This window comes from Leopardus geoffroyi, chromosome C3 (assembly GCF_018350155.1).
Source record: "Leopardus geoffroyi isolate Oge1 chromosome C3, O.geoffroyi_Oge1_pat1.0, whole genome shotgun sequence".
Lineage (NCBI taxonomy): Eukaryota > Metazoa > Chordata > Mammalia > Carnivora > Felidae > Leopardus > Leopardus geoffroyi.
Window position 1 is genome coordinate 74,576,484 of NC_059338.1, and position 24,283 is coordinate 74,600,766.

Here is a 24,283-nt window from a genome sequence, read left to right on the forward strand (position 1 = left end):
TGTTTTCCTTTCAGTGTAGCCTTGCTATCCAATTTCCATCAGAGAGAGACAAAAGTGAGTCACCTCTGTGGAAGATTAAAGAGAGACATGAAGTGTTTTATACCTTTCTCATTGAAAATGGCGTTGGGGCGCCTGTGTGGCTCAGTCAGTTGAGCGTCCGACTTCGGTTCAGGTCATGATCTCACGGTTCGTGGGTTTGAGCCCCGCGTCAGCCTCTGTACTGACAGCTCGGAGCCTGGAGCCTGCTTCAGATTCTGTGTCTCCCCCTCTCTCTGTCTCTGCCCCTCCCCTGCTCATGCTCTCGCTCTCTCTCTCTCTCTCAAAAATAAATGAACATTGAAAAATGATTAAAAGAAAAGAAAATGGGGTCTATTTCCATCTTCCTGAGCCCGTCTGGCCCAGTGCTGCTTTTGCCAATAGAGTGCATGAGAGGTGGCCCAATGGTCACTGGGGCCACTTTTTAAGAAGACTGGCAGCTTCTGCCTTGTTCTTCTGGAAGGCAGCCACCATATAAGGACAACTATCCTGAGATCCCCATGCTGTGAGAAGCCCAAGCCACATGGAGAAGCCCTGGAAGATGAAATGTCATGTGGAGACAGAGAGGCCAGAGAACACAGAGATGCTGAATATGTGAGTGAAGATGCCAACCTGGAAGCAAATGAGGCCTCCCCCACCCTCCACTCCACCGCCACGCCACTGGAGGCCACATAGGTAAGAGTCAACCTGCAGAGTCCAGGCCTTCCTGAATTCCTGATCCACATAGTTGTGAGAAAAACAAAACCTCTCTCTTTTTTTTTTTAAGTTTAGGTATTTATTTTGAGAGAGAGAAAGAGAGCATGGGGAGGAAGAGCAGAGAGAGAAAGAGGGAGAGAGAGAGAATCCCAAGCAGGCTTCACGCTGCCAGTGCAGAGCCTGACTCGGCGTTCAATCTTATGACTGTGAGATCATGACCTGGGCCAAAATCAAGAGTCAGATGCTTAACCGACTGAGCCGCCCAGGCGCCCCCAAAATGGCTCTTTTAAACCACCAAATTTGGGGGTAGCTCATGATTCAGCAATAGATAACCAGAACAGCCTCTTTCAACAATTTTGCCCCAGCAATTATTTCCAGTACTTTCCGGTAAGATGGGAAGACAGAATTCCCATTCAGTTTGCTTTCTGTCTGGACTTAGGGTTGATTCACCGGTCCTGCTTTATGGCTAAGTGTGGGATTGGGGGCAGTGCTATGCCGTACTCCTCTCTACAGGGCAGATCTGGGGGACACGGAAGGAACAAAGTCTGGGAAAGGAGGCAAGCGTGAAGGAAACATGGGCACTTAAAAAAAGGCGGGGAAGATCTTTTATTAACTCCTTTCCTAGCTGGCCAACGTTTACGTACCACCTGTCACGTGCTAGACAATGTGCAGACATACCTCACTTTATTACGTTTCACTCTATGGTGCTTCCCAGATACTGCGTGTTTTACAATTGAAGGTTTGTGGTAACTCTGTGTTGAACAAGTCTATTAATGCCATTTCTCTAACTGTGTCCGCTCACATGGGGTCTTTGTGTCACATTTTGGTAATTCTTCCACTAGTTTAGGCTTTTTCATTATTATTTTTGTCATGGCGACCTGTGACCAGTGATTGCAACTTGCTGAAAGCTCAGATGATGGTTAACATTTTTTAGCTATAAGGTATTTTTTAATTAAACTTTGTACATTTTTTAGGCACAATGTTATTGCATACTTAATAGACTAGAGTAGAGGATAAATGTAACTTTTAGATGCACTGGGGAAAATTTTCATTTGACTCACTTTATTGCAATATTCACTTTATTGCAGGAGTCTGAAACCAAACTTGTAACAGCTCTGAAGGATGCTTGGACTAACCACAGGAATAAATAGATGAACAACAAAGAGGGCCTGCCTTCCAGAAGCTTGCAGATTAAGGAGAACACAGACACAGAGACCAACGATAGGCGTCATGTTAGAAGTGCTTTTTGTATAGGTACAGGCAAGAGGGATCCTGTGCTTCCTTAGGGGATAAACACTGAACTGAGTCTAGGCAGCGGTGCATATAAGCTGGGGAAAGGAAATACATTACAGTCAGAAGGAAGATCGTGCAAAATCAAAAAAGTATAAAAGCTTTCGGAGCTATGGTTTGGCTAGGACATAGGTAGAAACTTGATTACAGGCTGTGGTCTCTATCTCATGGGTAAAGGGTATATTCAGCGATGTGCTGGAAACCTGGCTTCAAACACAAAATTCACTGATTTGTAGAATTTGCCCTTTTATTTTCTAGAGTAAGTAGTCCCACCAGGATCATTTTCAAGCAAACAACAGCTTAACAATTGGCTTGTGAGACTTCTGAGTATTAACAATTCACTCAGAAGCCAGTATGAACAGACTGCAGCATACCACTGGGCCAATTGAAGGATTTGGGAGGGACATAAACTGAATTGTATTTTACAGTATCATTTTGGTAACTGTTCAGGAGCCCATTGTGATCATCTGGATGAAAGATTCTTGGGGTCAACTCTACACACACACACATATATAGTTATATGTAGTCTATATATAATAAATAAAATAAATATCAAGTAGTATTATAATATAATATAATATAATATAATAAATATATTTTAAGGCATTGATGACAGGTTAGACACAATGAACAAAGAAAAAGGGCCAGAGATGAGCAGAGAATTTGCAATTTAAGGATCATGTCCTGAAGAACCATGCATGTACATCAAAGGATCTTGTCTTTAGTAGGCAACAGAGAGCCACTGAAGGATTTTAAATAGGGGAAGGAGATGATTGGCTATGTGGTTTTTTCCTGAAGACAAGTGATATCTTTTAGAAAACACTTATAAAGAAAGGCTCTTGACATAGCCCTATGTTAAAATAGGTTAGGGTAATTTGTTTTAATTTTTTTTTAATCAATTTTGAATGAGAACATCTTCTCCCAGAAATGCAAAGATGGTGATGTATACTATGTTCATGGATGAGTAGATTCACTCTAAGATTCTGATTATGTTTAATCTAAAAATTTAATGCCAAATCGCCTTTTTTTTTTTCCGCTTGGAACTTAAGTTTATTCTAAAACCTATATGGAGAGAAAAGGGCCAAAGAAGTCAGATATGAAATCTTATTACAAAGATGAGACAATCAGAACAGAGTTCTATTAGCATAAGAATAGGAAAATAGACTAATAGTATACATCTCATACAGTTAAGTTTCATAACACAGGTCAGTGCTTAGAAGAACAACTTGACAAATGAGATTTAAACCATAGGCAGCCTGTCTGTCCATCTATCTAATCGTCCACCCCCACCCACCCATTCATCCGTCTCTCCCTCCCCACTGCCTACTTAATACAATCTTTAGGCTTCTCACCTGCATGCCTCCCTTGAATGCATCCACCAGTTCTCCTTCACTGGCTCCTGGACCTGTACAGTTGGGCCTCTGCCCTCACTAAGTTTCTTCTTGGGAAAGTTGCCCATCACTTCTCTCCAGCCCCATCCGGCCTGACATCTGTGCCGCTTTACTTTTCAGGCTACCTCTCCTTAGTGAAAACCTTCCTCTCCTGGCTCCCGGACCACTACCCTCACCTGCCTTCCTCACACCTGCCTGACCCTCACCTGTCCTCACACCTGCCTGGCTTCCTCTTCATTCTCAACCATGGGCTGCCCTTCCCCTCTCTCAACACTCTTAAAATGTCAGCATCCCCCTGGTTCCTTCTTCAGCCTTTTTCTCTTTTGAAACTCTATTCTGATTGCATGCTTAATTATTTGATCGGTCATGCCTCTGGATGACCTCATACATCCTTTTGGCATAATTATTTCCAATATGCCATCGACTCTCAGATCCCTAATATCTCCATCCTTACCTGAACACTGACTCCAGAATGTCTACCTTCTGGGCTGACCTCCTCCTCTCCCTGCACACCTGCTCCACCTGGTCTCTACAAATGGCCTTCCCCACCTGGTCTCTACAAATGGCCCCACCATCTTCTTGGCCATGTGTACAACCTGTCACCATAGCCTCCCAATTGAATGACAAATATCTCTGAAGTGTGGTGAAAACAACAAGTTTAATGAGGTTCAGTGACAAGGCATTATTTATCAGGCATCGTGCTAAGCATTGTACATCTTCCAACTCTTTGACGTGAGAACACTGTATGGTGGGTACCATCACATCCCACAGTTTTTCAGATGTGGATAATGAGGCTAAGTAACTCGTTGCATGGCTGCAAGGAGGCGAGCCCCTTAATAAGGCATCCTGTCTTCTACAGCCCCACTGCCTGCATCCTCCAGGCAGGCAGAGGAAGTTTCCTAAAGCCATCCAGGCAACACTTGCGTAGCAGCCCCTGGCCAGCTCTTTGCTGCCCCCTACTGGCCTCAAACTACCCGTGAGGACAAGAAAATCTATACACTTGCTGTACGTTAACAATTGGGACTTCGTATCACGATTTCTGTGGATTTTATACAGTCGTTCCTGTGGTGGACGCTCTGGCCCTGCTCAAATTCCCCTTCAGCACTAAAGGATCTATTTTGCCAGCTGCTGGGGAGGTGTTGGTTACCAGTTCTCCACTCTTGACATTTTGGGGGCTGCTTCGGCTGAACAGCGCTGCCCGTCCCCGGGCACACCCAGGCCAACTCACTGGTGATTGATTGCTCAGGCAGGGGTGGAAAGTCTGGCCCCTCTGACCAGCTCAGGCCAGTTCTGATGGGTTATCCCAGCCTCAGAGTTTCCAGCAGGTTCCCCCACTGAAGACTTACAGCCTGACCTGAATCCTTTCCTACAGGTGAGGATCCCGAGAGCCCTTCCCAGTGAGTGTCCTGCCCCGTATTTCTGCCTCTGAATCTGCTGCTGGGGACCTGGGCCTGGGGGCCACCACCCTGGGGTTCATGATTCCCAGACTTGCTTCCGAATGCCTGGAGGGGCCCTCAGAAGTTCCGTTTTGGGTATGCACCTCAGGTGGTCCTTGTATTCAGGAAGGTCTGTGAAAGCCCCCTGGGGAGAGACCCTGAGGTGGATGTCAGCCAGACCTGGGTCCCCGGTCCAGTTTTGCCACTGCCTTGTCACCCCCGGCAAGTCACTTGACCACAATGCTCTCTTCTCACCTGAAACAAAACCAAAAAACCAAAACAACCTCCCTCCCCAAGATTTCTTAATACTTGCCTCAGAGGATCCTTGCTAAGTTTGAGTAAGATCATGCTTAGCAGCTCAGAGGCGTGCTGCACACAGAGCCGGTCGTCCACAAGCGCGGGTCTCTTGCCCTCCTGAGAGGCAGGGAGAAAACGGTGAAGAGAAATCGTGACCTGAGAAGCACCAGGCAGAACACACCAATCCCAGTGGTCCCGCAGGATCTGGGCTCAGGCTGTTTGAAATTCCTTCCTTTGGTTTCAGACCTTGTCTTTCACTCTTGTTAACATGCGCATACCCTCTGGGTGAGATCAGTTGTCACTCAAAAATTCCTGAAACCTTTGGAAGGTTTTCCATCTTAGCCACCACTGTGCTAATCAGACTCTCTCTGGGGCTGGTTTGAGGGGAGGTGGGACAAAAAGGCACTAAGTACTGGGGAGCGAACTCACTCTGTGAACGCTTAAGGCACCAGTGGGCCCTCGGGGAAAACTCAGGAAGAGGAGATGTGACTATACTGTAGCCAAAGTTCCACACCGCCCTCCTGACTCCCTGATCAAGTCAGTCCCAGAGACCCCTATGGTCCAGAATAGATTCTGGGGGAATGACTCTTGGGCCTGGGGTGCCATCACCACCTTGAAAGGCGAATGGCGTTGGCAAAGGGGTGCCGGTAGCAACCTCTAACTGCTCAGAACATGACCACCCGCTTGGTGTTTTCAATCCTGAGATGACCTCTCTGCGGCTCCTGAGGTCCCAGCTGGCCAGCCCTCCCGTCACCAGATGGTGTCACTGATCTGCCTGCTGGGGGTGCACGACCTACACCTGTGTGGAGCACCATAGCTGATGTCCAACGAAAGAAGGAAGGGAAGCAGGTGCAGAAGGAAAATGGGTCAGTTCGGTATGCACACACTGACATGGGGTTAGGCACAGGAGACGCTTATCCGGGGTGGGGGTGGGGGGGGAACGCGTGCAAGGTCAATGGGGCCAAATGGGATTGGGGAGGAAAGCACTCAGACCCCAGTACAGGTCTGACACCTGAGACAGGAAAGCAGAGGATGCAGACCCGAGCAGAGAGCATCTCCGTCTGCAAGGCGAGTCTGAACCGGAGGCTCCACCAGTCCACGCAGAGGTCCGGAGCAAAGATGAGCCACATTGGGTAAACATGGCAGACCCCACTCACTGCCCTGCTCCGTCGCTGCCATCCAAAGGAGCTACAGCTGGCGGCTGCCAGGAGACAGTGGCCCTCGCAGTGGATGGGCAAGTCCCCCCAAGCCGTCACCTCCTCGACGGCCACAGGGAAGAGGGATGATAAATGAGAAAGAAATAAGGAAGCGGAGGAAGGAGAAAGATAAAATGGCGAACAGGGTTAGGAATGGTCCAGGAACCCAGCAAGGCTGGAAGACACTCTCTGTCATGTTTCAAAAGGGTCGACTCTGATTCTTCCCTTCAGGGGTCAGAACTCGCAGTGCCCACTCAACAGCATTGTGCCCCCTGGGAAGGGGCAACCAACCCTCTCCTGGGGTTCTAATACCAGCAGGGCCCAATGTCTGTGCAACGTCTTCGTTGTCCCAGCAACCTCTGCCTACCTTTTCCTACTTAATAACCATTGCATTGTCGTGTTGGGTTCGAGGGCCACATCTGAGGTTCTTTTTATACACCACATGATTTAAAATCTATCAGAACCTGGAGATGCAAACAGTACAGTCATGCTTACCCATTTTGGGGTCAGCAGAATTAACCAGAGAGATGAAGGGGTTTGCCAAAGCCCACACAGAGGCGAGGCAGCAGAGCTGGGACTTGAACACGGGTTCTCGTACTAGAAATCCCAAGTTTCAGTTTGCGGGAGCAACTGCAGCCGGTCCCCCAGCAGGGGTCCTGCACCTCAGTCCACCTGCCCGTGCCAAGCTTGGTCCCAGTGCCTTTCAGGGGCTGCCCTGCCCCCACCCACACTGGCCCTGAAACCATCCTGAGAGATTTATCTTAAGCCTTGTGCCTGAGTATCATAAAAACTAGACTTTTTTTTTTTTTTGCAAAGTAGCAAGTGTTATATTTGAAGTTCCACATGAAAGAAAAACAATAATAAAACCGTGGTGAAAAAGACACCCAAGGTATCTGATCAGTATACATTAGCGAAGGAACTCAAAATAAAAACAGCTCCTTAGTGGGGAATCTTTTTAAAAAGAATCTCCTGTCTTGATCGTACTTCACTCTTTCCAAAAAAGAAATAAAACAGCACCTGATTTGCCTAGAATAAATTTGTGAAAAATACACGTTTCTGTGTCCCTCCACCCTAGTACGATGCCACCTTCTGGAAGGTGTCTGTGCTTTCGTTCCCATCGAGAGGCACTGTCGGCCCCTCTCACGTCATCCACTGGCCTGTTGAGCACAGAGCACTCATTTACTGACTCATCCTGAGTCAGACATTCAGAATCTCACTGGTTGTTGGCCAGGGACACCAGTTCCTTGCCATGTGGGCCTCTCTGTGGGACAGCTCATAGCATGGCAGCTGCTTCCTCCAGAGGGAGGATGCAGAGAAAGAATAAGAAAGGACAAGCAAGACAGAAGAGGCAGTCTTTTGTAACCTACTCTCAGAAGTGCCGTCCCATTGCTTTTGCCCTGTTCATCCATCAGAAGCGAGTCGCTAAGTCCAGGCCAGGTTACCCCAGGGTGTAAATATCGAGACGAGATGCTGAGGTCATTGGGGGCCATCCTAGAGTCTGCCCCCCACTCTGAGTCCTGACCTGAGGAGACCAACGGAATCCAGCTAAGTCCAAGTAGGCCCAGAATAGCAACTGGCTGGCCTAGAGGCCCATCAAAGAGAAAGCAGTGGCCGCTCTCACAAGCCAATGAGACCCGGCAGTTGGTTATCACTCTATGGAAAAGTGGCTAAGGCAGTCAGGTGGACACAGCCTCTCCATTCAAAACTTCCTAACTGCCTTTCCTTCCTTCCTTCTTTCCTTCCTTCCTTCCTTCCTTCCTTCTTTTTCTTTTTCCTTTTCTTTCTTTCTTTCTTTCTTTCTCTCTTTCTTTCTAATGTTTATTTATTTTTGAGAGAGAGATAGAGCATGAGCAGGGGAGGGGCAGAGAGAGAGAGGGAGACACAGAATCTGAAGCAGCTCTAGGCTCTGAGCTGTCAGCACAGAGCCCAACGTGGGGCTCGAACTCACAATCTGCAAGATCATGACCTAAGTTGAAGTCGGACACTTAACCAATGGAGCCACCCATGTGCACCTCCTATTCGCCATTTCTGATTTAGTATTCTCCACGAACCTATATGATATCATATACATAATACAGTATATATTATTATATAATATTATACAAAATATACTATATATTTTCCTAACTTTTGGCTTGTTTGCTGTTTGGCTTTACTTTCCAGAATGTACATCCTAGGAGGGCTGAGATTGTTGATTATTTTTGTCTACTGCTCTATCCCTAGTGGTTTTAGCATTTAGAAAAATGTCTGGAATACAGTATCTCTTGATAAATATTTGTTGAATGGATGAATGAATAAATGCTGAGGCAAGAGACAGGCCTGGGGAATTAATTATGTCAAAGAGAATCTATTCTCAAAAAGAACAATGACCACGTAGACAGTTGGGATTGATGAGGCAAGGACTTTGGGGGAAATTCTGGAAGCTTTTGTCCTCACTTGAGTGAGATGCTCTTTCCCTTCAGAGGCTTTGGGGTATTACTGGTAAGCTCAGGGTAGGTGAGAAGTTTACATTAATGGTCCCGCTTGGTAGAAGTTTTCATCCAGGAGGAACAACTTAACATTTAGTTGGAATAGTCATAAAAAAAATAAAAGGAAGGCAGACATGCAAAGAGGCCCCTCTATTTTTTTTTTAAGATTTAAAAAATTTTTAATGTTTATTTACTTTTGAGACACAGAGAGAGAGCATGAGCAGGGGAGGGGCAGAGAAAGAGGGAGACACAGAATCTGAAACAGGCTCCAGGCTCTGAGCTGTCAGCACAGAGCCCGACGCGGGGCTCGAACTCATGAACTGTGAGATGATGGCCTGAGCTGGAGTCAGATGCTTAACCAACTAAGCCACCCAGGTGCCCTCAAAGAGGCCCCTCTACACAGGGCTGGTGGATGCAAAGTTGGCAGTGAATGCCCTTGGATCCCTGACGCCCCCGCAGGTGTTGAAGATGAATAGCTTGTGTGTCCTGCGCGAGACTCCTAGGGCTGGGTAACAAAGAACTACAACTGGGTGGCTTACAACAACAGGGATCTATCCTCATTCTTCTGGAGGCAAAAGTCCAAAGTTCAAGCCAAGTTTGCTTCTTTTAAAGTGTTCTAAGTTCTGTTCCATGCCTCCCTCGTAGCTTCTGGTGGCTGCAACAGTGATGGGCAGTCCTTGATGCACAACTCCAGTCTCTGCCTCTGTCAGTCATGTGTCCCGTGTTCTCCCTGTGTGTCTCTGTGTCTGTGTCTCTTTTCCTCTTCTTAGAAGGACATGAGTCATTGTGTTCAGACCCATCCTAATGACCTCACCGTAACCTGACTTTATCTGCAAAGACCCTGATTTCCAAGTAAGATCACATTCCTAGCTACTAGGGGCAAGGAATTCAATATAACTTTGGGGAAGACACAATTCAACCCACAACAGACTCTGCTGTCCTGGACCTTAAGTATGGTTGGTGAGACAGAAGGAGAAAGGCAGCCGTGCAGAGTCTGTGACAGACATCATGGGAGGCCTACAGAGAGGAGACTTTGGAAAGCAGAGAGGAAGGGCACTCAACCCCATGGCGGGGAGTGAGGCATTGAGGTCTGAAGGAGATGACACCCAAGTTGAGTGCTGCAGGATGAGACGTAATTAGCCAGGGGCTGAAGCTGGGTTAGGTAGTAAACAGGTACTGAAGACCACCCTGGGCGAGGCACTGCTGGAGAGCTGGGTGTGCTGAGAACAGGTCATGATGTGGGGAGAAGGTGGCATGTGGCAAGTGTCTGGTGGGGGTGATTACAAGGTGCTTTGGGAGCCTAGAAGGGGAACCTGGCCTGGGGTTCCAGGTCTTCTCTCACCCTGCTGGGAGAAAAGATATCTGGGCAAATTTGGAAAAGGTCTAGAATGTAGCTGAGGGTTGAGGAGAGGAAAAAACATTCCCAGCAGTACAAAGAATGAGAACAGAGGCCCAGAGACAGAAGTGCATGACTTATGGGTAGAACTGCAGACATTTGGGCATTAATAGAACTGAAGAACTGGGGAGTCTCTGGAAAGATAGGCAGGGATGGCTTAGCAGTCCGGACTTAGGAACGTGGACTTTATGGGGCTGAGCATGGGGAGCTCTTGGCCCCTTTTGAAATTGTAGGCTGAGAAGTGACCAACTGGATTTTTTTAAATTGTTTTTTCATGGATTTGGATTTCAAATAGACTAAGCTAGCTGCCTGTGGAAGATAGAGGAAGAAGAGGGAGGCTGTTACCGAGACAAGAGAAGACAAGGTCCTGCCCCAGAACAGTGGTGATCGAAATGGAGAGCACAGGGTGGGTACGAGAAAAACTTAAGCAGGTTGAGGGGCCACTGAGGAAAACAGAAGAGTGGAGGATCAGTGAGGTCAGTGAGTCAGAAAGAGGCTCAAGGAGAGGATGCGGGGACCCAGATGAATTGTGTATGTTTGTGTGCAGGGGGCGGGTACCCACAGGGGCTCCACATGGAGATTTCTAGGCTGTGCTCAGCTATCGTCTCCCAAACTCAGGTTCTTAGTTTCTGCACACACAGAGTGGAGAGGCACCAGCTTCCACCAGGGGTGCCCAACCAGTGACAGTCGTGCCCTCAGAGGACTCTTGCTGGTGTCTAGAAACATTTGGGGTTGTCACAACTGTGGGAGCTGGTGCACCACTGGCATCCAGTGGGTAGAGGCCAAGAATGCGGCCAAGTTTCATACAATGCTCAAGACAGTCCCCAAAAAGTGTCATTCGGGCTGGAGTTCAGGAACACGGGCTTAGAGGCAGCATGTAAAACTATGGGCATCATGACCATGCCCTGGGGAGCATGAGGGTGAAAAAGGCAGCCAACAAAAGACAAAAGCGTGGGAATGACCAGCACTGACCTGGCAGACCAAGCACAGAAAAGCCAGAACATGGAGCGGGGGCGGGGAGGGATGGGGATTGAGGGGGAGGACCGTATTTTCTTAGAGGTCTGAGGCCCTTTCCAATGGCAACAGCCATGAGAAGACAGCTAGGAAAAAGCTGATGTGCTGAGCACTGCTGCAGAGAGAGCTCCATGCCGCGGCCAGAGGCAGCATGTAGTGCACACACACACACACACACACACACACACACACACACACCATAACTGAACATTAGCTCTTATTCCTGAGATCAGTTCTGAGATCATAAATCCAGTGTGTTCACCATGTTCTTAAGCAGCCTTTTCCAAACACAAGTCCTGGATTGCCCTCTAGGTCGGTCTTCAGGAAACGAGGGGAGAAGCAGAGAGATCCCCCTGCATCTAGCTTGGTCCAATCCCAAGGACACCAGGGTTTAATTAGCAGAGAACATAACTGGGCATGAGGTGGGCAAGGCTTTGGGGATGGACTGAAAACAATATGGCATCTGTGCAGAGACCATTGTCCGTCAGCCTGTTGTTAGCAAACTCCAATTAGACAAGGCAGCTGAGTGGCTCTGTGGACAAGCTTGACTTGGCTTTCCGGGCAGGGTTCCTAATAAGGCTGCTCACGGAAGCACCCACAAACGACCACTTGGAAGAGGAGGCTGCCTTATGGTGGAAAGAAAGCCTTGTCAAGGGGCAGGAAGTAGAATGATTGAGAAGATCTGTCTCCTCCCTCGTCAGGGAAGTGGCTCGTTAAAAGTTACAACTATAGCATAATGTGATTGTTCTTTAAACTACTGCATAAATACCCAAATTCGCTGTGTCCTTCAAAACACTGCCCTTTGGACACTCGACCCTTATTCCAATGAAGGGGCCTTTTCCAGCCCGATGCCCCTCCTCTGGGCTCCTCTTAGAAGATTTTCTGGGTGACTCCAGGGCCTACTCTCCTCTCCTTCTTGTAAAATCTTATGAAATGAAAAGTCTACAATTCAGAATTTATTTTCAAGGGGACATTTAATTTGTATATCAGCCCTTGATTCTATTACAAATCACAGGATTTGGTGAAGGGAAGAGAGAGGACTTTCAAGGCTACATTACTCTACTGCCTAACACCTACCAGAGTTTAATAACTGCCTGACCCTGTTCTAGTCACTTGGATTAACTCGAGAAATCACCTCAAACACCCTCTGGAGCAGCCAAAGGCCAGTTACATAACTTGTTCAAAGTCACAAAGCTGGTAAGTGACAGAGCCAGGATTTGAACACTAGCCGGGTGATCTAAGAGCCCATATATATTTTTTTATGTTTATTTATTATTATTTTTTTGAGAGACAGAGAGACAGAGCATGAGAGGGGGAGGGGCAGAGAGAGAGAGGGAGACACAGAACGTGAAGCAGGCTCCAGGCTCTGAGATGTCAGCACAGAGCATGATGTGGGGCTCGAACTCACGAACCATGAGATCATGACCTGAACTGAAGTCAGATGCTCAACCGACTGAGCCACCCAGTGCCACTAAGAGCCCATAATCCATCCTGCCTGTCTGACTTTGACTGGTTCTTTCACATCCTGAGCCACAGACCTGTACCAGGAATGTGTCTCTGCCTGTGTGACATCTTCTTTTTGTGTAGTCATTCCTGCCCGTGACCATCCCTGAGCCATCTACTGGGCGGCAGTGTCCGATCATTTGAAAGGCTCTGCCCAGACAAAATCAGAGCCCCTTTCATGGGAATGTGCATGATCTAAGACACGGGGTGGTTGACGCCCCACAGTGGGCCTGTTCCCTTGGTCTGTAAGCCGGGCTGGGGTAGAAGGGAGTAAGAGCCAGTCTGGGAACCAGAGCCTGCCCCACTCTCCCTGCTTTCTGGTACAAAATTCAGAGGAATCTGAAAATCCTAAATTTAAACTTAGCCTGGTAGGTGGTTACGACTGCTTATTTGTCAATGTAGGAGAATAGAAAACATATTATTCGCAGCTTGCCAGCTTGACTCGTAACTCGTAAATAATCAGATACGTGGGCCTCTGTTTGCATCCTCGCTCTGGGTCTTGTGCATGTTGGAGGCTGGCCTGCATGCGAGCCAGGAGGAGAAAGAAACCAGGCTTGGCAGAGAGTAATAGAGGGGAGTAGCTATTTCAGACGCGCTGGCCAGGAAGGATGTTGCTGTCTGAGTGGAGACCCAGGGGAAGGGAGGAGTGAGCCACAGGGTGATCTGTAGGGAGAGACCCAGGCAGAGCGAGTACCAGGACTCTGAGATGAGAGGATGCTTGGCAGGTTTGAAAAGGAAAAACCAGAACCCAAACTAGAGTGTGGCCAGGACAATGGGGCACAGGGAAGGGGGCAGGAGATCAGGAGAGAAACGTGTTCAGTGGCCAGCATGAAGTCTGGTGGTAATAATGAGTGAGGTGGGAATTCCAGGAAGTGTTTTCTCGTTGAGTTTTCTGGTCGTAAGTCAGTGAAGGAGAGGTGAGCAAAGGAAAAACAACCCAACACAACAAGAAGCCAATTAAAGGGTCACAAAGGACTTAAAAAAATTTTTTTAATGTTTATTTATTTTTTGAAAGACAGAGTGTGGGCAAGGAAGGGGCAGAGAGAGGGAGACACAGAATCGGAAGCAAGTCCAGGCTCTGAGCTGTCAGCACAGAGCCCAATGTGGGGCTTGAACTCACGAACCGTGAGATCATGACCTGAGCCAAAGTCGGATGGTTAACCAACTGAGCCACCCAGGAGCATCTCACAAAGGACTTTTGAAACTGTGGCTTCTGCAGACCAGTTTTGTAGCAGTTGGAATAGAAATGACTCCTATGCACATAATGAATTTAATTTCTTATATCACAATTGCTAAATTAGTTGCAAGATCTCTGGGGCAAGAAGGCTTTGGGATTTTCAGACTCCCCTCGATGTGGATTCAGAACCTTGGGTTGACTGCTGTCTACAGTGAACAGTTGAGTGACACAGGCAGTGGGTCCAGGTAGAAGACTTGAGCTGTGAACATGGTCTCTAACCCTTAAATTGTTTTCCTTGCAAAATATTTTAAATATGTAGGGAAAAAAAACCAAAACAACACTCACCACCCAGTTCTACCAACCCTCCATGCTTGATACTAAGAAGCATAGATACGGTGGAGGCCTGAGCTATAACAGTGGTAACATTGGATGGTCCCAGATCACTTCACATCTGTCAGCTCATCCTGTCCTCACCGCAGTCTTCTGAAGTGGCCCTCATTTTATATGGGGGAGCAGTGAGGTGCACAGAAATCACATGATTACTTGTTGGGAGGGAAGCCGGTATCTGAGTTCTCACCTACTGCGCTCTGCTGACTTTAAAACATGGAGTAGATGGGCACGTAGGTGGCTCAGTCGGTTAAGCGGCCGACTTCGGCTCAGGTCACAATCTCGCGGTCCATGAGTTGGAGCCCCGCGTCGGGCTCTGGGCTGATGGCTCAGAGCCTGGAGCCTGTTTCCGATTCTGTGTCTCCCTCACTCTCTCTGCTCCTCCCCCGTTCATGCTCTGTCTCTCTCTGTCTCAAAAATAAATAAACGTTAAGAAAATAATAAATAAATAAAAATAAATAAACGTTAAAAAAAATTAAAAAAAAAAAAACATGGAGTAGAGGGGCGCCTGCGTGGCTCAGTTGGTTAAGTCTCTGACTGGCTCACGTCATGATCTCATGGTTTGTGAGTTCGAGCCCTGCGTCGGCGTCGGTGCTGACAACTCAGAACCTGGAGCCTGCTTCGGATTCTGGGTCTCCCTCTCTCTCTGCCCCTCCCCCACTCACACTCTCTCTGTCTCAAAAATAAATAAACATTAAATTTTTTAATTATAAAAAATAAATAATATATAAAATAAATAAAACATGCAGTAGATTTTGGGGATCTTTCCAAACTTTATAAAACTGGTATCATACTGGACTTGTTCTTCCTACTTTGTGAGTTGCCTCCGTGTCAACCTATTGGGGCATTCATTCATTTGTTTGAAAACGAATTGAATAGTATTCCAATACTGAAAATTTCCAGATTCATTATTTATGTTTCTGTTGATGAACGTTTATAGTTTCCTTCTTAATTTCTTGCAGACGCTACAAAGAATATCCTTATCTCCTTATGAATATTTACATGTTTCCCTTGGGAAGTGGTTCTCAACTCTGGTGATACATTAAGGAGAATTTAAAAACGAGAGCATTTTTAAAATGGCAGAATACTTGTGCTCTCCAGGCCCGGATATTCCAATTTCGTTAATCTGTCAGTTGGGTTTTGCTTTGATTTTTAGCTTGCCAGGCATTCTAATGTACATACAGACTCTAGAACCACCACCTGAAGCCACATCCCTCCATGCAGAATTACAGGATCATCAAACTTTGTGCACACCACTGACTTGGGCTACACAGTGGTTTTCTCGATTTACTCCCGTATCAGTGATGTATGAGGTTGTATAGTGATTCGCCCCCCAACCTTTTTTTTTTTTTTTTTTTTTGCCCAGTGTTGGTAATACATGTTTATTCCCATACTCTTTTTTGAATAGCATTGCTAGGGGGTTACCAACATTATGAATATTTTCAAAGAATAAATTTGTGGCTTTGATGATTTTCTCTATGTTACATTTTTTTCCTAATCCATCAAATTCTGGTTTGTTTTTTTTTTATAATTTTATTTCCTTTTCTTTGCTTCCATTTAATCCCCTTTCCTCCCTAGTTTTGTGAGATAGAATTGGGTCCATACTTTTTATCTTCTCTCCCTTTCTAACATACGGACTTGAGGGTATGCATTTCTCTCTAGGAACTGCTTTGGCTTTATCACAAATGTTTTGCTGAGTTACATCCTTAATGTTCAGTTCAACACGTTTCTACTTTGTGTTGTGAATTTTTTGTTTTTTGAATGATACATTATTTTAAAGTGTATTGCTTAACTTACAAATAATTTGGTGATTTTTGAATTATCTTTTGATGTATATTTCCAGCCTAATTTCACTGCGATCAGAGCATTTAACCTGCATAATTGCAGTCCTTTGAATGCTAAGGCTTGCTTTGCAATCTGTTATATGATCAACTTTGGGAAGCGGTCATGTATCCTTGCGGAGAATGTATACGTGGTGTGGGCACAGTGTTCCATATGTGTCAAATAATTTAAATTTGGTGTTTTCTTTTGATTTTCTTTCTCTGTATGGAGTTTTTCCTCGGATGACCTATCGCCTACTGTGGCAAGTGTCATAGAACTTCCAGGATCATTGTGAATTTCTTCAGTTCCCCTTTTGTTTTGGTTGGGTGTTGCTCTATAGGTTTTGAAGTTACACTGGTTCAGAACTGTTATTTCCTCGTGATGGTTTGGCCCCTTTTTCATGAAGGAAAGGTGGTTTTTCTTTAGTAATGTTTTTTGCCTTAAAGTCTATTTTGCCTGAATTCACATGACATTAATATAGCTGACATTAATATAGCTAAGCCAATTCTTTCTCCCTTTGGTTAGTATTTGCATGATACACACATTTCACCCTTTGCTTTGTATATTTCTATGTTTTTGTAATAAAGATACAACTCCTACATGCAAAAATATTGCTGCATTTGCTTTTGTATCTGCTTCGATGATCTCAATGTTTTCATCGAAAGAGTATCCATTTACAATTAAAATAAGACTAATAGATGTAGGGTTCTGTCTACCTTTTTACTATTTGTTCTCTTCTTGACACATCCATTTATTGTATGTTTCTATTTCTGTTCTCTTTTTTTTTTTTTTTTTTGGCCTTCTTTTCAATATATTGTTGTTCCCTGTGTCCGTCCATTAAATTAATTTTGCGTTACATCTGTTACTTTTTTATTCTTTTAGTGGTTACCCAGTGATTAGAATGTGGGTCCTTAATCTCTTGTAGTCTAAAATAACAGAAAAAAAAAATGAAGGTAATCATTAGAATTTGACTATTGCAGGGTCCTCGCATTGTGAGAGAATTGATAAAAGTAATAATCCGTGTTTCATTTGTAATAAGTCAGGGATGCATAGGGGGACACCAGGGTGCTGAAAGGAAACTAACACCATCCTCCAGCTCCATATCGAGCAAAAGCAGCTCCAAAAATGAAGGCGAAGTAAAAACACTTTAGAAGGAAATAAGAGATTAACTTGAATATCAACATAGCTGCACTAAACACCAAAGGCAGAGAAAATGATCCCATATAAAAATAAAGAAATGAGAGAAGGAATGAAGAGCCAAAATGTAATCTATATGTAGAATTGAATAGTCGTGGACAACCCGCCGGTGAGCTGGAGTGGCCGTCTTCCAGTGACACTGACCTGAGATGCTATTTGGGGCATATATAGTTTGGGAAATGTGGAGAGACCTCTTATCTGAGTGTGTCTATTTCTGGAATCCATAACTATGCGTTTGGACTGTTCGTGTCTTCATTACTGTGGTTTTAAAACTAATCTTGTATCTGTTAGATCAACCCCCTCCCCACACTTGCTGTTGTTCCCTATCACTGTCTAAACTCTCCTTGACCTTTTGCCATACAGTGTGTATTTACAGATCAGTCTGCCAAGTTCCTGAAAAGCCCCCGTGAGACGTTTCAGGGTCATGGAGATGCTCTTTTATTTTTATTTATTTTCTTTATTTTTAAAAATTTACACCCAAGTTAGTTAGCATATTGTGCAACAAGGATTTCGGGAGTATCTGAGCCTCTAGTGGTGTCGTGATCGCGCCGATGTAGATGTCTGTACAAATTCATCGTACGCTTGGAAATAAATGCATTTTGTTTCATGGAAATTACAGCACAAAACACCGATTTAAAAAAAAAAGCCAGCCAATCAACCTACCTTGTCAGGATTTTTTCTGGGGCGCTAATGACCGTGTGCTTATCCTGTGGGGAGGACTGACTTCTTTCCAAAGAATTCACTCCAGCCTGGATATATGGGGCATCTGCTATATGGTGGCCCATTCTGCAGGTCCCGATGGTAAATCTTCCCGCTCTTGACCAAGGTGTATAGGTCTTCATTTCTGCAGGCCTTTTTTTTTTATATATATATTTTAAATCTTTTTTCCTTACAGTCTTTGTGATGAACTTGCACACAGGTGGTCAGATTTTCTCTTGGTCGACCTGTTTTGTTGCTATTGATGATTGAAACCACTTAAACACGTAGATGTCTACTTGGTTATTATTGTTGTTTAGAAATGCTCTTGATTATTGAGTTGATTTCTCTTCGAAGTAAACGTCTTTCAGAGCATCATTTCCTGCAGTGGTAAGATATGCACGTTGGGTTGTTTGAACTGTAAGGTCCTTTTCAGCAACATGATGCTACTTTTTTCCTTTTCTTTGGGCTTGCTAAAACCTTTAAGAATGTCAAGGACACTTTCAAAATGACATCATCAAAAGACCTTTCTATTTATGTTTAAAGCATGCCTGGTCCCAGACTGGGTCACATTAGGGCAATTTCCTTTGCAATCTATTCCTCTTGTCTAAAGAAACCATTGTCTGCAGAGATTTTGCTTTTTAAAGAAGGAAAACAAAACAAACTTTATTTTCTTTTCAGAAAAGGCAAAATGTACCAATGCAAGATATTTGTGACATACAGAAAGGTACCCTAGGAAAAGCAAAATCCTCTTGAAATTCCATCTCATTGAGATGACTGTTCTAATCAGTTTGCTATCTGTTTCTTACAAGTTTGGGTGCTTATACCATGTGTGTGTGTTTATACATCCAACAAGCATCGTTGATTTTCTGTCTTGAGAGTCAGATTTCTTTCTCATTTCCCAACACAGAGCACATCACTGCTACCCTCACTTAATGCCTCCAGTGTCTTCCCATGATTTGGGACGAAGGAAGCCCCAGACCTCAGCCCCCCAGCCTCATCTCGCTCTGCCCCCCTGTTCCCTCCCCCTTTCTGCAGCCTCCCTGGCATCTTCTCATTCCCTTAGAAACACCATGGTCCATCCCAGCATCGGGCTCCCGCATATGCCATTCCTGTCCCTTAGTGACCCTCCTTTTCCTCTTCTTCCATCTTTAGCTCACGCCAGTCCTTCAAATCTCAGCTCAGCTTCCCCAGGTCATGCTCTGGTACCCATCTTCCTAAAGACGTGCCCTTTGATTTCTGGACTCTGCTGGAACCTTCCATCCCTCCCCTTCCCCATCATCAGCCTCAGCCCTGGACCTCATGTTGACACATGTCTTGACACCTATCCTGATGTCATCCCCTTGTAGAATGCCCACTACTTTCACCTCTCCTGGGCCGGGATGCCTGGTTTCTAGTGCAGTCACTTGCCTATCACCACCATAATTAATTGTTTCCTCCCATCAGATTGAGCTCCCACCTTTTGTGGGTTATATGCAGGGTCAGGGGGCAGACCTTGCCAGGCCAATCCCTTTGGTGAGCACTTTATAGACCTGCATAACATGGGACGTCATCCAAAAGCCAAGGGATTGCAGATGTTGGCATCGGGGGTTTGCCTATGGTACTTGCTGTAGAAAGATAAACAAGGGCAGTTCTCCTTAGGGAGGCAGATCAACCAAGCTGGGGATGCCTGGGAGTCGGCAGATCACGGAATCATTTCTTATATGTTCTGGTGACTTTGGAGAAAGGCGGTAGCCTGCACACACTCCTGGAGTTTAAAAAAACAAGTCTAATTGATTTCAGGGGCAAGGCGAAAGATTAAATTAAATGCATTGCCAAGCCCTTGAGATATTTCTGGATCTGTCTCTATTCTGCAATGACAAGGGCTCCTGAGGTCCCCGAGGCAGCCCTCATTCGCTTCCTGCAGGGCAGAGGCGGCTGCTGAGAAGCAGGTTGGGGTAGCGTGAGCTGTGCCCAGGAAGGTCTGGGGTCCAATCCTTGCTCTGTCATTTAGGGACAGATTCTCCAAGTCTAAAGCCACATTGTAAATCATCTCAACTTATCCTGCCTTTCCTTGTAGAGAATGACTTGAGAAACAGCTTGACGAAGATGACTGGATGTTTAATTAGGATGCTTTGCAGATCTTTGTGCTGGATGACAGTAGAGGGAAATATGTAAACACAGACTTTGAAGGTAAAAACTCGTCATTAGATCTTAGCTGCACCATATTCCAGCTGTGTGATATTTTTCCTACATTTATCCAGTTCGTCCTTCCCCCTTTGTTAAAAATGTATTCTTCTCTGCAGCGAAATGCTACACAACAAATTACGTATATGACTTGGTCTATGCCTTCGATCCATTCATCTCTTTGTGACGATATTACCAATACCACACTCTTTGGATTCTGTAGGTTTCTATTAAGTCTCAATACCAAATTGTATGAGTGCTTCAGAGTTTCCTTCTTCAGGGTCATTCTGCCTATTGGAAATCCTTTGCATTCCTATTTATTTTAGATACAACGTGTCTCATATTAACAAGAAACCCAGTAGCACCAAATATGGATGGCCAGCATCCATTGGACGTATTACCATGTGTTGAGCAATATGTCAAGCACTTGAAATATGTGAACACATTCAGTCTTCAACACAATCTGTAAGAATAAAGGGGTTGAGAAGTACAAACATCCAGCTATACAATAAACAAGTCGCAGAGGTGAAAAGTGCAGCACAGGGAATAGAGTCAATAATGTTGTAATAATGTCCTATGGTGACAAATGGTGGCCACATTTATTGTGATAAGAAGTATGTATGGAATTGTTGAATTGGTATGTTGCACATCTGAAACTAATCTCACGTTGCATGTTAATTATACCTCAATTTATTTAGTTATTCTGTGAGAGCGAGCGAGCACATGAACAGGGGAGGGGCAGAGAGAGAGAGAGAGAGAGAGAGAGAGAGAGAGAGAACCCCAAGCAGGCTCCATGTTCAGCACTCAGTGCAGAGCCTGACACAGGACTCGATCTCATGACTGCGAGATCATGACCTGAGACAAAATCAAGAGTTGGACACTTAATCAGCTAAGCCACCCAGGTGCTCCCCCACCAAATAAATAATTTTAAAATGTACTCTTGTGGATATAATTTTATAGATGCACAAATTGAAAGTTAAGAAGTTTAAATGACTTTGAAGTTTTAAACCCAGTTTTCTCTTTCCCCGACGCCAAGGGTCCTAACCTATATTAAAGGATGCCTCCAAATCCTTCAAACTTTTCCATTGCTTACTATTTTCATTAATTTACAGTAAATGGGGCATCACAGCCATCATGGGCAGATTAAAAGGTTAATCAAATCGAACTCCTCCAAAGATCTTTAAAAATTATAATAAACAAACAGGTATCACCAGTGGTAATTAGCACGCCCATTCTGTAGAAAGTCAATGATGGTCTGTGAACGTCACTGTCAAGATAAAATATCTCCTTTCTCTGTCATGACACACTCAGTAAGTCTCTGTTCCTCCATCACTGTCATCTTCATAGACCTCAAGGCCACATTGAAAATTCATCTTAGTCCTCGATCAGGGAGCATGTTTTGGTGATGCTTCCATGGAAGTTAATGAAGGGTTTACAGAACAAACAGTGGCAGGAAAAACAGAGTTCTTGAAAGTGATTTCAAATTAAACCGATATGTAAAGATTCAGATCTCTTCAACCCCAAACCTTCGGCTCCTACCCAGACCTCTGTTCTGTCCAGAGTGGGAGACGAGTAAAGTTTCTGGAAGAACCAAGTGCTGGCACCACGAGCAAATCATCTCAAGAGCCCTTTTGTAGGGTGGATTCCCCGTCCCATCGGCTGAGTGGGGTATTCTAGGCTCGGCTCAATGGTGTTCTGAAATAGCACACACGCTGGGGACATGCTTCAGTAAAGACTGCAGGAAGCGAGGGAAGCCTATTTCCAAATGCACACCTGTAAGACTCAGTTTGGAAATATGCTATCAAAAACCGAGCGTGCTCCTCTAAAACACACCCAAGGAGCCAAGAAGCAGCTTGGGTCTTCCCATGTTGTGAACTTCTGCTTTGGGACGGCTCGAATTATGAGGAAATTCTCCTTCCCATCCACCCGAGATACGGTGACATACAAAATTCCTTCCTTCCTCTGCCCTTTTGGATGAAAATGACAAAGACAACTCTTCTATGTGCCTGGTCTTCTCCATAAGTGAAAAGCATGATCAGGCTTCTCCAAGATGTTGTGTATCATCTCACTGTGCAGCACGCATAGCCGTTTTCCTGGGGCGTCTCATTTCATACCAAAAGCCCATGGGGTGTACAGGTGGTGTAGGAATCCTCCCCACTGTATTGATGGCACAGAGCATTTGGGTTCATATAGATGATGTTTGAGAAAAATTCTGGGTTAAAGGTATGAATTTGTAGGCACATAGGGTATAGAGGCTAGATGAGTAAATGAAACTCACCAGTATATATAGACCAAGGGTTCTGAACTCCCTGAAATTGCGATCTGTATTTCCACATACTTGTTTATGGGACCTTTCTTGGTGAAGGAGTCAGGAATTTTCATGAGGTCCTCCAACGGGGATTCATGACCCACGAATGGGAGATAAGAATGAAAAGTTTGGAGGCCTGCGGGACCTCAAGACTGAAGGGTCAGGTAAAGCAAGGATAACTTATGAATGAGACTGAAAACATTAGTTTGATGCCCCCCCAAAGTATTTATTAAGGTATTTTTCTGTACATAGGAGTTGGAGGCTACACGGACATTCCTGTTCCTCCCAGATCCACAATTCTCTTTGTCTGATGAACCCTAGGTTCCTGCTAAGGGGGTGCTCTCTCTTGACCCTTATTTGCTCTTCCTGTCTTCCCTCCCCCACACCTCCCCACAGCCATTTTAAGAGGTAGAATCAAAGTTGCCTTTAGTGAATAATCCAGAATGAATGCGGCTCATCACTCAGTAGTCACAGAGCTGTCTGGCTTAAGAAGATGGAAAACTCTTTCTACCCTTCCCCCTGCCCTGCCGGCTGCTGATCTCTGCCACCAGCGTCTTCTTTATCAGCTGGGTAGAGAATTGGATGCGACTCCATTATCTTTCCTCTTCACCCTGCACGGCCTGACAGACATGCATTCAATGGAAATGAACAGGCTTCTGAAGGCTCCATCATCATCACTGGTGGGCGCATCTGAGGAAGAATCTGAACCTGCTGGGTGGGGCTGTCTCTGTGTGTCTAATATTGGTTCTCCGCAGTATTGTGTGAGTTGCCTAGAACTTAGAGTCCAAAGATTTCTGGAATCAGAAGTCCTGTCTCCTCTCTGAAACTTACCTTCCTCATTTGTATGGTCAGAAATTGGACTAGATGTTTTCAAACACTCCTTCTAGCTCTTAGATGCTATCTACTCTAACCGTATCATCTCTGAGATGAAAAACAGAGAGTTGAGCAATTAGCCCAGATCACACAGCAAGTTTTTAGAAAAGCCTGTATTGGAATCTGGGTGTAGAGTTTCATTAGCAGAAAGTCCTTTATTCAGGTGAGGCTGTCTTTAAGGGAGTTCCCTTCCCACCCACCTGCCTCCAGTTTCATTATTAAAGGGAACACCCTTGATACCTAAAGGCCGCTCTGATTGCCATCTGACAGGTGCACAGATCCTTGTTGGGGATGATGTCGTTAGCCACCCATAATTAGTCGTTCGTCTTTGACCCAGCGGGTCTATGTCAGGTTCTGTGAAAGGGGCTCGCTATAGGTTGCCTTGTTCTGTCCTTGTCACAGCTCCCAGGGATGCTCATCAAACCGCGGCACCACCTGACGCTGCACAGAACAACAGGGAGAGATGCCAGCCACAGCCCTCGGGCCTCCCCGGGGATAACAGGAGCAACACTGGGTCCCTGCACGCCTGCGTCTCGGATGAGGAAACATGGTCAGAGAGGGGAGCAAACGCGGCCAGGCTCACACGAAGGGACAGAGGAGACCCCCAACTCTGCGCAAACCCACCCGCCTCTCCGTTCCAATTCCGGTTTGGAGCCAGGCCAGTGCTTTCTGGAGGATTCGGGGCAGAAGAAGGAGCTTGCAAGCCTCCTTTTGAGCCGTTGTTCCGTTTCTCAACCTGACACCATCTTGCCTCAGCCACTGGGGGAATTTCAAACGGTGCCTGCTTGCAAGTCAAGGGGATAATGAAGAGGGTTTTGCAAGCTGGCCTCCAAGAGCCCTTGTCGTTGTCTTTAGGGGAGAGAAAGCCTGTCTGCAGGTTCCCACTGATCCTGGCCTGGCCTTACAGGGAGGAGCAGTGGCTGAGGGACAGGCAT